Source organism: Leucoraja erinacea, chromosome 17, assembly GCF_028641065.1.
Source record: "Leucoraja erinacea ecotype New England chromosome 17, Leri_hhj_1, whole genome shotgun sequence".
NCBI lineage: Eukaryota > Metazoa > Chordata > Chondrichthyes > Rajiformes > Rajidae > Leucoraja > Leucoraja erinaceus.
This window is the reverse complement of record NC_073393.1, coordinates 12,088,098-12,100,639: the sequence shown is the minus strand read 5'-3', so window position 1 is coordinate 12,100,639 and position 12,542 is coordinate 12,088,098. Positions and strand designations below refer to the sequence as shown.

The 12,542-nt window shown below is 41.4% G+C and overlaps 1 protein-coding gene across 1 annotated transcript in view; it reads right to left on the bottom strand.

Moving 5' to 3' along the window:
- psme3ip1 (proteasome activator subunit 3 interacting protein 1) overlaps positions 1-9,863 on the bottom strand; it is a 56,026-nt gene extending 46,163 nt beyond the window's left edge. The window contains exon 1 of the mRNA XM_055648548.1: positions 9,613-9,863. The gene's annotated coding sequence lies outside the window, so the exon portion shown is untranslated. The remainder of the gene's footprint in view (positions 1-9,612) is intronic.
- Between the last annotated feature and the right edge of the window lie 2,679 nt (positions 9,864-12,542).

The following is a 12,542-nucleotide window of genomic DNA, read 5'->3' as shown; positions in this document are numbered from 1 at the left end:
GGAGACATAGTGACATGTAACCATGAGAATCAAGAAGCTGTTTGCTGCCACATTAAATGACCGCAGCAATTATCCATAAACAAGGCATTGTTTTCTACTGTGCCATAAGCAAAATAACTCTGCTCACCAACAGAATGAGAACCATCCAAACTAACTTAGAATGTGCTGTGGATGGTATCGTCTGGCTTGACTGGTTAGGGATGCAAGGCGTGGTATAAGTGACAACACAATGGCCAAGTTCGCCAATATATCTCATTGGCCATTTTCTACAGCTTTTCACTTTCCGAAACATCATAGCAGCTGTTCAATGCACTTCTATTCGTCAAATATACTACCAATTGTAATATAATGCTTACATTCATCCACTTACTACCTTTGCTGGTCATCTGGTCATTCATGTTAACAAATCCTTTATGTTAACAAACAAGAAGGAGGCCGAGATTACTGTTCACAATGATGGATGGCTTGACAGAGGAGGCGGAGAGAGGTACAGGGGGTGACTTGAAACATATGTAAGTGGGAGTCTTGCTAATATCTGTTGGAGACTAAGCATCCATTACTCCCAAATGTCTGCCACTTAGTAAGCAAGATGGCAAGCAATAATTAAAATTACATAATTGTTGCTTGGAGCTTAGAAGGTCCTCTCAAATTCATGCTGGGGTAATAAAGGAGAAGGTTTGAATGATGAGAGAATAAATATCCTGTTCTCTAAATAGAAGATGACTGCTTTGGGCAGCAAATTGGGGGATTAAACTCAATTCCTATCAGAAATGGACTTAGATTAGTTAGTGAAATAATTATTTTTTTTCAATTCAATAGTTGTACGTGTAAATTATAATTTCATGAGGCACAACAACGTTTCTACCAATGCTACCTAATGCTACCCAAAATGTTCAGAAGTTGTAGCATAGTGGTGCAGCCGGTAGCGCTGCTGTCTCACAGCACCAGATTCAATCCTGACCTTTGATGCTGTCTATGTGGGGTTTGCACGATCTTCATATAACCACGTGGGTTTCCTCCAGGTGTTCCGGTTTTCACCCACAACACAAAGGCGTGCCAGTTTGTAGGTTAATTGGTCTCTGTAAATTTGTCTTTGTGAAGGGAATGAATGAGAAAGTGGGATAACATAGAACTACTGGGAATGGGTGAGTAATTACTCATTGACTCAGTGGGCAGGAAAGTAAAAGTACCATGTCACATACAAGTTGAAGCTCAAAGGACTTTAAAATTAGTTCATCTAGGCTGTTCATCACCATAAGCAAAGATAAGAGACCAGGCAACATCCAGCTGTAGTACTCTAAACCTGTCCTCCAGAACTAACTGTTCCTTGAGCCAAAAAAAACTGTGTAGTTACAGCATTGGCATTTACCCAATAATGTGGAAAATTGCCCAGGTATATTACATTCACACAAACTGAACAAATGCAATCTGGCCAATTACTGTCCAATCAGTCGGATTTTAATCTTCAGCAAAGTGATGGAGCTGTTGTCACAATGCTACTAAGCAGCACTGACTCACCAATAACTTACTCACTCATGCAGAAATTGGGATTTTACCAGGGCCACTCAGCCCCATATCTCATTACTGGCTTGATTCAAATATGAACATAAGAGGAAAGAGCAACTTTCCCAGCTAGAGACCAGTATTTAACTAAATATGTCATTGTAACCCTCGTGAACTGGTTGATACTTATCAAAGGGAAAACACATAAAGGTTGGAGTCTTACCCAGCGGATATATTTCTTGATGAGTGGACAATGTTCACTTCCTTTCGCAACTCCTCAGCTTGTAGCAAGACATAGATGGCATTCAAACATGGGTTAAGGTGTGGCGCAAAGGTATTCCCAACCATGACCATCTCCAAAAACAGGGTATCTAATCATCTACCATTGACATTCAATGGTTTTGCCATCGTCAAAACCCCCACCATCAATATTCTGGAGGTCACCATTAACCAAAAACTCATGTGGACGAGTAGATCTGCCTGGACCAGGTTGGAACCACAAACAATTTATTCTCTGTGACATTCAAGAATACACTATGCTCTTGTCAAAATTGGGAAATACCATCACAAACAGATATGTTTGTCACAATAGCTGGCAAAATTGCAGGAATTTTGGTCCTGTTTTTGTTGCTTCCCTTAATTTTGTGCAATGCTAAAAAGTCAGAGAAAAATCAAAATAAATGTATTGAAATGCCAAAATTGTTAAAAATATGAATCAAATGTTGTCAAGTGTAAATGTTTGATAGTTTGCCAAAGGTAAAAGAACACAAGGATCACGTTGGTTATTGCTGTGTCATAACAGAAACACAAGCTAAATAAAATCAACAACTAATGAATTCATTAAAAATCATCGCACTCTAGTTCCATGGAGGCTGCTGCTGCTGCATATAAATTAGATTGGCGATATTCAGCTTTTCGAAAAGTTGCTAGAAAAGACATTGACCGAGCGCCACCTAGTGGGCAAACCTGATGCTACCACAACAACTTGGTGATCTGACCACCCAGAATTTCAAAACATTTTTAGGACAAAAACATGACATTGTGTTAGCTCCACCTTTCCCTCTTCTGTAACTAGCCTCACTTGCACCACATTCAACAACTATTGTGTACTTCATCTAACGGAAAACAATATGGCGGTGTTACAGTGATGTTTAAACATGCAAAGCGCTTGTTAGTGCCGATCCAAAACGTCACCTATCCATGTTCTCCACAAATGCTGCCCAACCTGTACTCCTGACTTTATGCCATTTTTTGGAAAGCAGCATCTGCAGTTCCTTGTTTCTCCAAAACACTTGTTATTCTAATTTATCAGTGAGTAATGGCATATTTTGTTATCTGGGAACTGAGAATTAATTGGGCTGCTGATTTTTTCAAATTACAATTTACATCTACGGCATGAGGAGCATCGCTAATGCCATCACGCTCTTATGTGAAAATATTAAGCTCCTGGTTTTTTGTTTTTTTTTTAATTGTTTATTACTAACTTCAAATTAGTTTATTACTAACTATTATTACTAACTTCACCCCCTTCTGTCGAGCTGTACAACTCCTCCCCCTTCTGACATTGGGTAGACCGAGACTGATTCCCTTCGCCTCCCCCCCCAACTCCCGCTCCCCAATCTTTGCACATCCCCAATCCTTTCCACTCGTCACTTTAATTTCATATTTCATGTATTTTGTGTTTTTATGACTGTTGGCAGATCAATTTCCCCCCAGGAATAAATAAAATTCTATCGTACATATGTGATCCAGCAATTCGTCCACATGAATTTCTGGTCTACCAACAATTTCCTCTCCTTTTGTGATGACATTGACATCCTTCAGGGGTGATTATTTCTTGGGCAACCAATGAATAGCCTCTGATATTTTGACTTGAAATGAAAGTGAGGTATTTTCAAAAGCCGCAAAGTCAAACCCGTCATCATCTAGTTTCTGCTGGTGTTGGAAGATTTTCTACCTCAAGCAATGAACATAGCTGCTATTATTACTGCTTCCCTCGGTAAGACCATCCAACAGCAATGAACGTCATGATTTGCATGGACCAACCGCTTCCTACCAGAAGCAGCAGCTCATCAGGTGTCAGAGGTTATGGGGAGAAGACGGGAGAATGGGGTTAAGAGGGAGAGATAGATCAATGAATGGCGGATTAGAATTGATGGGCCGAATGGCCTAATTCTGCTCCTACCACTTATGATCATCCCAAAAATTTCTCATTCATCAATACCTTGTTAGTCTTCAGATGAACTTTGAACAACATTGTTTCAAACTAAGATACTGTGTTTGCAAATACATTTTACACACCTTAACAAGTCCCAGTACCATAATATGCAAATATTGCGGGAAAATGCAGGCAGTTCTGCTTGCAACTCTCAGAAATTCAGATTCCTCATTAAATCACAGAAAATTAGGGATTTATGTACATGCACATGTTATGTACATAAATGTGAGGTTATCCATTTTGGTGGCAAAAACAGGAAAGCAGACTATTATCTAAATGGTGGCCGATTGGGAAAGGGGGAGATGCAGCGAGACCTGGGTGTCATGGTACACCAGTCATTGAAGGTAGGCATGCAGGTGCAGCAGGCAGTAAAGAAAGCGAATGGTATGTTAGCTTTCATTGCAAAAGGATTTGAGTATAGGAGCAGAGAGGTTCTACTGCAGTTGTACAGGGTCTTGGTGAGACCACACCTGGAATATTGCGTACAGTTTTGGTCTCCAAAGCTGAGGAAGGACATTATTGCCATAGAGGGAGTGCAGAGACGGTTCACCAGACTGATTCCTGGGATGTCAGGACTGTCTTATGAAGAAAGACTGGATAGACTTGGTTTATACTCTCTAGAATTTAGAAGATTGAGAGGGGATCTTATAGAAACTTACAAAATTCTTAAGGGGTTGGACAGGCTAGATGCAGGAAGATTGTTCCCGATGCTAGGGAAGTCCAGGACAAGGGGTCACAGCTTAAGGATAAAGGGGAAATCCTTTAAAACCGAGATGAGAAGAACTTTTTTCACGCAGAGAGTGGTGAATCTCTGGAACTCTCTGCCACAGAGGGTAGTTGAGGCCAGTTCATTGGCTATATTTAAGAGGGAGTTAGATGTGGCCCTTGTGGCTAAGGGGATCAGGGGGTATGGAGAGAAGGCAGGTACGGGATACTGAGTTGGATGATCAGCCATGATCATATTGAATGGCGGTGCAGGCTCGAAGGGCCGAATGGCCTACTCCTGCACCTAATTTCTATGTTTCTATGCAAACATGAAAATGCCAAAACACCTTCTAGCCATTTGTGGCAAATTCCATGCATTTCCCACCCGGAATCAATTTACCAACTTGCCACCAATCTGCCACTAGGATTTAGGCAAAGGTTTGCATTATTATGTTGTTTCTTAATTTTAGTTCCATTCTTAAATGTTTTCAAATATTCAAAAAGATAGTATTGTTCATAAACCTCCAAATTTTGATGAATGTTTATTTTTTTTAATGAATGCCAGAAATAATCAAAGCATTCGGAGTCATTGAGTCATACGGCACACAAACAGACCCTGTGGCCTGACTCGTCCATACCCATCTATGCTAGTGTCATTTTCAGCAAATGTAAAGATTCCAGGCACAAGACTTCAGTTACATGGAATAGATAGAAGAAGCAGGGATTGATTTCATCAGGAGTGCAGAGGCTGTGAAAGGATACAGGTAATTGTAAATTATGAAGGAACATATAGAAATAAACTAATTATAATGATATAAGGGTCAACAAGTAAAGGATATAAAGTGAGATGTAGAAGAAATATTAAAAACATTGCAGCTGCTAGAAATTTGAAATAAGAAAAAAGCTGGGAAGACTCAGTAAGTTAATAGACAATAGATATCAGGTGCAGGAGTATCCCATTTGGCCCTTCGAGCCAGCACCGCCTTCAATGTGATCATGGCTGATCATCTCCAATCAGTACCCCGTTCCTGCCTTCTCCCCATATCCCATCACTCCGCTATTTTTAAGAGCCCTATCTAGCTCTCTCTTGAAAGCATCCAGAGAACCTGCCTCTACCACCCTCTGAGGCAGTGAAATCCACAGACTCACCACTCTCTGTGAGAAAAAGTGTTTCCTCGTCTCCTTTCTAAATGGCTTACTCCTTATTCTTAAACTGTGACCCCGGTTCTGGACTCCCCCAACATCGGAAACATGTTTCTTGCCTCTAGTGTGTCCAAACCCTTAACAATCTAATGTTTCAATGAGATACCCTCTCATCCTTCTAAACTCCAGAGTGTACAAGCCCAGCTGCTCCATTCTCTCAGCATATGACAGTCCCGCCATCCCAGGAATTGATCTTGTAAACCTACGCTGCACTCCCACAATAGCAAGAATGTACTTCCTCAAATTAGGGGACCAAAACTGCACACAATACACCAGGTGTGGTCTCAGTAGGACTCTGTACAACTGCAGGACCTCTTTGCTCCCTTATTCGATTCCTCTTGTTAAAAAGGCCAACATGCCATTCGCTTTCTTCACTGCCTGCTGTACCTGCATGCTTACTTTCATAGGCAATATGTTTTTAGGGCAATGAGGAGAAGCAGTGGAATGGAGAAAGATAGATTGTTCTTGTACAGAACTAGTACAGAGTCAAAGACCTTCCTGTCACGCTGTCACTTTTCAGTGATTCTGTTATTGACAATGTGTTAAAAAAAAAAAAAACAGGAGCAGAGAGTGATGCAGGGTAGCAGATGACCATTCAATCAATCATGTCTGACTTGGTAGACAAAGTGCTGGAGGAACTCAGCAGGTGAGGCAGCATCTATGGAGCGAAGGAAATAGGCAACGTTTCAGGTCGAGACCCTTCTTCAGACCTGAAATGTTGCCTAATTCCTTCGCTTCATCCTTTCTCCGGCATTTATGTCTACCTTCAATTTTCCAGCATCTGCAGTTCCTTCTTAAACAAAATCATGTCTGACTAGTTCTTTTAGAGAAGCCATCACATCAGTCCATTTCCCCACTCATTCTTCATCTTCCTCTAAATTATTCTTGGTCAACAGTTTAATCCAAATTCATTCTGAACGTTAATTAATTCTGAACTGAAGAAGGGTTTCGGCCCGAAGCGTTGCCCATTTGCTTCGCTCCATAGATGCTGCTGCACCCGCTGAGTTTCTCCATCTTTTTTGTGTACCGTTAATTTTCAATGTGGTTCCTTTATTATTTTGATGAGTGCATTCTAGATTGTGAAAACTGTCCCTGCTTCTTCATCTCAATCGTTACCTGCCCTTTAGTCACTTGAAATGTTTACTCCTTGTCAAAGACTTGATGCTAAAAAAACCTCCTTCTTTGTCATAAAATGCAAGTATCGTAATGAGAATTATGATACTTGCATACCCTAGTGTGGATTAAACTAAATTTTAACAATAACATTTGTAAAAAGTAATTTGGCCAGACATATATCAAGTACTAAAAGTCAGCATCCAAAATTACTTTAGAAAGTTTAAGGTTTTTTTTTTAAATGTCAGGTCATCGTTAGAACATACATGAACCATTGTCAGTAATATTTAATATTCAGAACGTTATGTTCCCCAATTCATCCTTACTTCAAAAATCTACTTTTTAAATAGGCAGGGTACAGCACTGGATCCAGGGAAGCTTAATACAGGTAGTGACAATTGTTCATAAACAAGTGAACATTGAAATATAGTGCATACCAAATAAAAACGCTTAACATTTCCCAGGTATTATTTAATATTCATAAACTTTTCCTCAAAATATTGTCAAATAATAAACGTGTTACTAATGTAGTCTCTGTACTGTACACTGACAATGACAATAAATTGAATCATTTCATTTCATTACTTACAATTTCTCAACATAAACCTTTGTTCAGTTGTTAGCTAAATAAATTATGGAAAAGGGTTGTTTCAAGTATCTGTTATCTTTAGCTCAAGTACAAAATAATGGACAAACCTCACAACAGAGAGTTATATACTGCTAAATATATACACACACAGCTATATCCTGATACTCCAAAGTATTTTTGAAAGCCCTAAAGCACTCAAAGCTTCAACTAAATAATTTATAAATGCATCACACGGAGCGACAGGTTACACTGTAACAAAGTATTACTGCAACAATATCTGCACTTGTGGCCTTGTAGAGGGAGGCAACAGAATCCACCGATATGTTTCCATTTCCACAACAGAATTTATAGAAAATAACAAAATAAATTGCAACTTAGTTGACACAGTATGGATTCTGGCCCAAGTCCAAGCCGACCACCAATCAACTGTTGCCACATGCTATCCCACGTTCGTGTCCACTCCCTACACACTCGTGGCAATTTACAGAGGCCAATTAGCCTACAAACCCACACGTCTTTGGGGTCCCTGGAGGAAACCAATGCAGGGAGATTTCTGGCAATGTGAGACAGCGACTGTACCAGCAGTGCCACTGTGCCGCCTCTAAAGTAGAGCTAATGTACTTGCTTTTATTGACAACAAATTCCAAGTATATAGAATCACATGTAACGAAAAACTGCAATATGTTGCTTCACTTTAAGTAACGTATCAATAATAAAGTAATTGAATAATATTCAATAAAAAACAGCCGCTAGATAAAATCTGAACTAAACAGATTACTAGAGATTCATCGACAAATTATAAATAAAAATACACAGGATATGATGTTCAAATCTCCTTCTTTATAAAGCAATTAATTCCCCTGCCCTGCTACATTTTCCTCTCCCCTTAAAATATATATTATTTGGGAAATGAATGTTTGTTGATAAAACAGTAACAAATAAGTTTACACAAATAAACAATTTACTGTTACTCAGAAAGAGCATAAATCCAATTTACATTTACATGGTAATTCATCTCATCATTTTGATTTCACTGTACGTTCATGATGCAAAGAGGAAACTGGTGCATCTCAATAAAACAATAGTTCTGAGGCAGCATATTTGTTCACATGTTAGAAGTGTTAAAGGTTTAACACCTAGACCATATTTGAAGACATACAAGGTACACAAAAAAGCTGGAGAAACTCAGCGGGTGCAGCAGCATCTATGGAGCGAAGGAAATAGGCAACGTTTCGGGCCGAAACCCTTCTTCAGACTGATCGGGGAAGGGGGGGGGGACGGGACAAGAAGGAAAAAGTAGGAGGAGCACGAAGGCTGGGGATGGGAGGAGACAGCAGGGGGACTGAGGAAGGGGAGGAGATAGCAAGGACTAACAAAATTGGGAGAATTCGATGTTTATGCCCCCAGGATGCAGACTCCCCAAGCGGAATATGAGGTGCTGTTCCTCCAATTTCCGGTGCTGTGATTTGAATATTTGAAGCCATATCCACTACAGTAATGGGTGTTGCTAATCTCTTCAACGTGGATACAAAAGATCACACGGCCCCAGGAATATACAAACAGGCCAGCCAAGTCCGTTACACCATGCAATGCAATCATGGGTGATCTAACAATTCTATCCACCTATCTTGGGTGCAGAACTTTCAGTGCCTTTATTACCTCGAGAGTCTATGGATTTCACTTTTAAATGATCTACGTTTGAGTGCAAGTGTTTCCCAATACACACTCGAATGATCAAGCTCCGTTTAAAATTACATCACCTTGCTTAGACTCCCTCCGTTAAAACAAGAACTGGGTTGTCTCCAGTATCCTACTACATAATATACTAAGACCTGGTGTAGCTGCTGGATTGCGGGATGCTGCGGGAAGACATTGACATGGGATTGACACGAGAGTTCAGCCCATCGATACTGTTGGCAAGGACGCGAGGCCCATCCTTTGGTGGGTGTGAGACACATTGACCTTCTTCGCCTGGCCTGGCCTGACATGACCTCCCCTCACCTGGATTTCACAGCGGGTGGGCGAACATTGAAGCCGGGGATGGGTTGCGGGGGCAGAACTGCGCCAGCTCAACAACTCGACCTCACACCGAGCTCAGGAGCCGGCATCGGGACCAGGAGCATCCCCGCCGCAAGTAACCCGGACAATGGGGCCGGCCTGAGCTCGGGCCCAGCTGACATGCCAAGAAGGAAGGCCCGAGCCCAAAGGAAGGGGCCGAAAGTTAGGCTCCGTCCAGCATCCGAACGCCCCCAGGCCGCAGGGAGACACTCCGGACCCTCACCTGTCTGGCACCGCTTCCACGTCGCTTCCACAACTCCTTCCCTCCGCTGCTGATGCCCCTTGCGAAGGTTCCGGGAGGAGCTGCAGCTACTGCTGCTGCGGGAGGGCGGGCAGACGCAATCTGGAGCAACGTCAGTCAATAACAACAACGTGTGTTTATGTAGCAGCACCATCAAGGTAGTAAGCTGTCATCAAACAAAGTTGACATCCAGTCTCTAAGGCAGATATTATTACGAATAACTAAAGCCAGATGAGGGAGTATCTTTAAAGATTTTGGCCCTTGAAGTCAGGGCTGCCAATGATGGGGCACAGGTATCTTGGAGAGGTGGAGGGATGGCAAGTCAAAGGTGAGGCAAGAGACAAAGGTAAGAGTGTTTTTTTCTTAAGAGGAAAATACTGCTGGTAATATGAAATAGAAAATGCTAGAGTGCTGCTCAGCAGGTCATACAGCATCTGTGGCGCGAGAAACTGTGGTAACGTTTCAGGTAAATAACTTTCATCAGAACTGGAGAAAAGTACAAATAAAACACGTTTTAAGTTAAAAGGAAAAGAGGCAAAAATAACAAATTAAAAGACCATGATAGAGCAATGTATACAGGTGGTGGTGGTGGTGGTGTTAGCTACATGTGGATGGTGATGGCTAGTAAATAAAAAAACATATCTCTGGAATTGATGCAAGTTGTGAAAAATGAAGGAAAACCAGGAGTGGCGAATGAAAAAAATGAATGCTAAAAATGTGAGATGTTGAAGGTGATCTCCAATTCCTCTTTGGTTGAACCGTTTCAATGTTGCCAATTATCAAGTTCAAGTGAGTTTATTGTCATGTGTCCCTGTTTTGGACAATGAAATTCTTGCTTTGCTTAAGCACACAGAAAAATTAGTAGACATTTACTACAAAACCGATAAACGTGTCCATATATCATGATATAAATATATACACACATGAATAAATAAACTGGTAAAGTGCAAATAACAGAAAGTGGTTATTAATTATCAGAGTTTTGTCCGAGCCAGGTTTAATAGCCTGATGGCTGAGGGGAAGTAGCTATTCCTGAATCTGGTTGTTGCAGTCTTCAGGCTCCTGTACCTTCTACCTGAAGGTAGCAGGGAGATGAGTGTGTGGCCAGGATGGTGTGGGTCTTTGATGATACTGCCAGCCTTTTTGAGGCAGCGACTGCGATAAACCCCCTCGATGGAAGGAAGGTCAGAGCCGATGATGGACTGGGCAGTGTTTACTACTTTTTGTAGTCTTTTCCTCTCCAGGGCGCTCAAATTGCCGAACCAAGCCACGATGCAACCGGTCAGCATGCTCTCGACTGTGCACCTGTAGAAGTTAGAGAGAGTCTTCCTTGACAATCCGACTCTCCGTAATCTTCTCAGGAAGTAGAGGCGCTGATGAGCATTTTTGATAATTGCGTTAGTGTTCTCGGACCAGGAAAGATCTTCAGAGATGTGCACGCCCAGGAATTTGAAGTTCTTGACCCTTTCAACCATCGACCCGTTGATATAAATGGGGCTGTGGGTCCCCCTCCTACTCCTTCCAAAGTCCACAATCAGTTCCTTGGTTTTGCTGGTGTTGAGGGCCAGGTTATTGCGCTGGCACCATATGGACAGTTGCTCGATCTCTCTTCTGTACTCTGACTCATCCCCATCAGTGATACGCCCCACAATAGTGGTGTCGTCAGCAAACTTGATGATGGAGTTCGCACTGTGATTCGCTACGCAGTCATGGGTATAGAGTGAGTACAGCAGGGGGCTGAGCACGCAGCCTTGAGGTGCTCCCGTGCTGATTGTTATCGAGGCTGACACATTTCCACCAATATGAACAGACTGTGGTCTGTGGACGAGGAAGTCGAGGATCCAGTTGCAGAGGGATGCGCAGAGACCCAGTTCTGCGAGTTTGGTAACCAGTTTGGAGGGGATGATTGTGTTAAATGCCGAGCTGTAATCAATGAATAACAGCCTGACATATGAGTTTTTGTTGTCCAAGTGGTCCAGTGCGGAGTGGAGGGCCAGCGAGATCGCATCCACCGTTGATCTGTTGTGGCGGTACGCGAACTGCAGTGGGTCCAGGTTTTTGTCGAGGTAGGAGTTGATTTGCTCCATGATCAACCTCTCAAAGCACTTCATCACCACCGGCGTTAGTGCCACTGATCGATAGTCATTGAGGCACGTCACCTTACTCTTCTTGGGCACCGGTATAATTAATGCCCTTTTAAAGCAGGTGTTTATATGTTTATATAATTATGTTATTCAGAACTGTAAAAGGAAGAATGCAGATATATTTTGAAGGATGCTTGTTTCGGGAATTTGAATTGAAGCAGAGACATTGGTGGGATAAATGAAGATAAGACTTTATTACCTTCCATCACTGTGAGGAATGTGTGGGATCTGCTGTGGTGGATGTTTATGGTAACTTTTATGTAGTTGTTTATCTTGTTGCTTTTTTTTCTGGTATGACTGTATGGTAAATCAAATTTCACTGTACCTTAAATGGTACATGTGACAATAAAGGACCATTGAACTATTTTTCTGAAAATGCATTTTTACTTTTGTGATTATAGTTTAATATTTCTTGCCTTTCATTTTTCATAAGTATTGGATTATTTTATCGTAATTATACACCAGGATGCAATGAAATTCCTTGTTCACGTGATGCCCACAGAGTACACAGAATACATATAGGAGTGATAAATACAACATAAATAAAATAAGTGCAACAGAATAGTGCAATTTCATAGTGTAGAATCTGAGTACTGCAAAATAGTTATCAAGTACAATAATGGAATAACCAAATAATGCACAGTTGAGTACGAGGAAGACACAAGACAAGTAGGGTGAATGTACAGAGTCTTTTACCCAGGATAGGGGAATCAAAAACCAGAGGACATAGGTTTAATGTGAGAGGGGAAAGATTTAATAGAAATCTAA